Here is a 4,417-nt window from a genome sequence, read left to right as displayed (position 1 = left end):
CTGGAGGTACGGGGGGGTACGGAGATTGGGTGGGGGGGAACTGGAGGTACAGAGGGGGTACGGGGAGTGGGTGGGGGGGAGCTGGAGGTACAGAGGGGTACGGGGAGTGGGTGGGGGGGAACTGGAGGTACGGGGGGGGGGGGTACGGGGAGTGGGTGGGGGGGAACTGGAGGTACAGAGGGGGTACGAGGAGTGGGGAGTGGAAATTGTAGGAGTGGAAGGGAGGAGGAATTTGAGAGGATATTGGAGGTGATGGGGGAATTGGAGGACGTGGGTACAAGGAGTGGGGGGGCTGGAGGGGAGGGGTACGAGTGGGGGGGGGGATTGAAGAGGGGGGGGGGGACTGGAGAAGGGGAGGGGTACGAGGAGTGGGGGGAGAGTAAGGGATTTGGGGAAGAGGCGAGCAGCCTGGAAGAGGGATGTTAGGACTGGGGGGGGGGGTGAAAAAGGGGGAGGTGGGAGGGGCACGGAAGGGGGGTGAGTAGAGGGCAGGGGCACTGGGAGGGGGGAGAGGGGAAGGGAGGGGGGGGGCGTCACCATGGCAGTGACCCACCACAGTCACGTGGGCATCTGTAAAAACGAGCTTTGTCGCTCATCGGATTTCTCTCGTATAAATCTGGTCCAACACCAAGTGAGACTAGGCTCTAAGGAAAGCTGTCTCGGGTGTGGACCAATCAACTTCAAGGATAGTGCATACATTATCAGAGTTATGTTTTTTGTTTGCATTCCGACTGCAAGGTATTGTGGTCAATGCAAACATGACTCCTTGTTAAAATAAGGTGTCAGTTTTGTTGCCAGATAAAAGGGTAAAAAAACAATTATCATTTTTCTACTGGCAAATGAGGTTCCAGTGGTATAAATATTCTCACTTTAAATTTGGAAAAGATGTAAAAGATTACTACAATCTAGTGTTCCAGGGTAAGGCCATCAGGCCAAGCTTATGTGGAGAGTCACTGGGCAGTGGTTACAAAGGCAGGATATCAGCATGGCATTATTTTAATACAAAAATATTGCACCTGGAAAATCCCTTGAGATGGAACATCTCGTTGGCAAGATGATATTTATTTATTTGTGGGCAGGGGCATCAGCAAAGTTACTACATTTCTGGGATGCTCAACTGGGACACATTGTGAGCTGGCATCTCCCATCCCGTCACTCCTGCCCTCTTTTCAAAACAGTCACGCAACACTCAATCACCTCGCCCTGTCCACAGCGAGTAGCCTCACACGCTTCGTGCCAGGGGCACGTGGGCAGGGTCAACCGGGTCATGGGCGAGCGGCCCTGCGTGTGTAAAATAAAACCGGTCTGAGAAGTTTATGAAACCGAAGTTTGTCTTTAATCCACGCGTCGAAACAAAACGAGGGCCCGGTGCAATGGCAAGCAACTGGAGAACCGACGACTAAGCCTAACAGCATGGCCATCCGTGAGTGTCACGTGTCAGGAAAGTTTTGTAACCACCATAAAATTTAAGGTTTTTGGAAAATGTTTTTTGTTTTATACTCTTCAGTTCTTTCGGTAAAGTCACGTAGGTGAAAATGAAAATAAATAAAAGTAAAATAAAAATAGATAAAAGTAAATTTTTTATTTTATTTATTTTTATTTTAGTACATTTTTACTTCTATTTATTTTAATTTTACTTTTATTTATTTTTATTTTCACCTACGTGACTTTACCGAAAGAACCAAAGAGTATGGATCCTTGCAGTCACGAAAACTTCAAATCTAGTTTTTAAATCCTTTATATTAAGTTCGCTTGCTTGCTTGCGTGCTTGCTTGCTTACGACCGTGCAAATCTTTCGGTCGTTTTTTAACCCACTTCCCGTGATCCAATCGAGCTGACATTTTGCACACAGACTCGTTGTGCGTGATAATTAATTTTCGTGAAACATTTTTTCCAAAATTTTACACTGTTTAGGGAATTTTTTAAAATATTTAATTACCAATTGCTTAATGCTGGTAGACAATCATCTGACCCATAGGTGGCAGCCATCTCAAGCCAGAGGACGAGAGGAATCTAGCCGCCACGCATATAAAGGATTTATAGTGAAAATCTTTGTTTTTACGGGTTAATTTTTTGTTTGTTTTAATTGCATGATCCGCATGATGCCAGACACTCCCCTCCCCCCCCCCCCGGTCATATACCGACGCACATTCTCAACTGCACATATTTGAAATGCCCTGACACCGGCACCAACTACTGGGTTTTATTTACTTATTCTGGGAATGGAATGCACTCCCCTTCCTTTGAGCGCCTCCTTGCCTCGGAACGCAACCGTACAAAACCTCTTCCTTACCGAAAGTCACGCAGGACTTTAAAACACCTCTGGCAGGCCACACACAGAACACAGAAACTAGAAGGGGGAAAAACCTGTCGCCAGAACGAAAGAACCCCCCCCCCTCCTCGTCGTTCATTAATTGCGGCCAAGATGCTTCTTGCAGTGAGGGATACATATCGTTTGCAAGGCTGTTTGTAAGTGGTGGGTCCTCATGTGGCCGTCTGAAATGAAGTCACGGGCCGGACATGACTCACTGGTGGTATACGTTCTCGACCGCACTCCGCTGCCTCAAAGCTAGACGAAACCGAAGCAGCACTTCTTGTAGATGTAGACACCAGGCGAAGTGCAGGGCTGTCCCACATCAGTTTGAAGCTTCGTTAATGGGGGGGGGGGGAGATACCTTAAAGATGTGGACCAGTGCGAAATCAAGTCTCGTTTACCGTTTCGTTTGTCTTTTTTTCCCCCAATTTTATTCCAACTGTGATAAAATTGTCACGAGACAGTGTTAGCCACTTAAAACTCTGTGTTCGAGACTGGCCTATGGAAGGATATTTCACGAAACTTCTGAGATCTTGTCAAGTCAACTTTTTATCTTTATCAACAAATTAAAGGGCGTACACTTACACACGCCCAGCTATGTAGATGTGTGTACGACAGTGGTCGAACTGTAATTTAGCCAAATTTAGTGAGAAAATATTCCTGCGACGGCCTTCTTGTGCAAGTCATTGATGACCAGGCTGAGACCATCCCAGAACACTGGAGAACCCGGGTTTAACCACAGATTTCAGCCAAACCAAAGTCTTATGTCTTATCAATGTAGCTTCAAACTCGTGCCCGACAGCCCACGACAGTCGAAGCGTGCATCTACAACTTAAAGAGACATTTGGCCAACTTTGAGTGGGAAATAATTCAATCCTCGTGCCCCGAGATTATCAAGGATCAGCAACGATGTTCAAAAGGCTTCGTCTTGATTTGAAGCTTTCGTGACTGCAGGAATCCATACTCTTTGGTTCTTTCGGTAAAGTCACGTAGGTCTAAAAATAAAATAAAAATAATATATGGGATGTTGGCTATCAACAACAAGGCAACTCCTATGACTAATTGGGAATGGGACGCAAGCGTAGGATTGATCACCCTGTCGCTGGCCACCTTTGGGGAGGGTGTATAGTATGAAAGGCCGAAACACCCTAGGACCCAAAGATTCACTACTGACGATGCGCTCCCCAAATTTCACCAGGCTCACTGTTCATGAACTCTTGGAAGTGCTTGCACAAAGGATAGTAACATCTCATCCTGTGTTCTTTGGAATCACGACGTTTCGATCGCAACACAAGCAGTCGTCCTCAGGCAGAAAAATGTATCCAGCAGTTCCACTGCTGGATTAATTCACTGCTGAATTATTTTTTCCGCCTGAGGACGACCGCTTGTGTTGCGATCGAAACGTCGTGATGTTATTTGTATTTTGTTTTGTTTTTCTACCTACGTGACTTTACCGAAAGAACCAAAGAGTATAGGCTTTTTTGATTTAAAGCTTTCGTGACTGCAGGGATTCATCTTCTTGGTTCTTTCGGTAAAGTCACGTAGAAGGCAAATAATAAAATAAAAATTATGTTTAATTTGTATTACTTTATTATTTCCCTTCTACGTGACTTTACCGAAAGAACCAAGAAGTATAGGCTTCGTCTTGTTTCGCAATATCTACAAATATGTTACTATTCATATTCCGATTAAAAAACCGTTCATCACGATAAAAACAAATCTAAAATGTCATTCTCAAGCCCCGTGGTGTATCGTGTAATCAGTACTCCAGCCCCTATTGACAAGGTCTCCGGCCTATTTACGTGGTACGGATGAATGGCCATTGTCTGAAATGTCGCATATTTATATTGTTCCTATAAAGGCTTTCTTAAAAATGATTGTTTTTGTTGTTGTTAATTTGCATTTCGGTGCGACAGATGTGAAAGGATGAACTGTGGTGGGAAGAGAGGCCCGAAGTTTGGGGAATCCCTTACGACTTACGTTAACGCTTTGTACGTACGTTGAACTTCTTTTGCACCGTACCAAGCCAACCGTGCTAATCGGAGGTGCTTTAGGAGGCATATCTACTCACACCGCGTGGAATAAATATGAACACGAGAAGTC

Source organism: Lethenteron reissneri, chromosome 36, assembly GCF_015708825.2.
Source record: "Lethenteron reissneri isolate LAM-NWPU_2019-01 chromosome 36, ASM1570882v1, whole genome shotgun sequence".
NCBI lineage: Eukaryota > Metazoa > Chordata > Hyperoartia > Petromyzontiformes > Petromyzontidae > Lethenteron > Lethenteron reissneri.
This window is presented reverse-complemented; position numbering follows the sequence as displayed.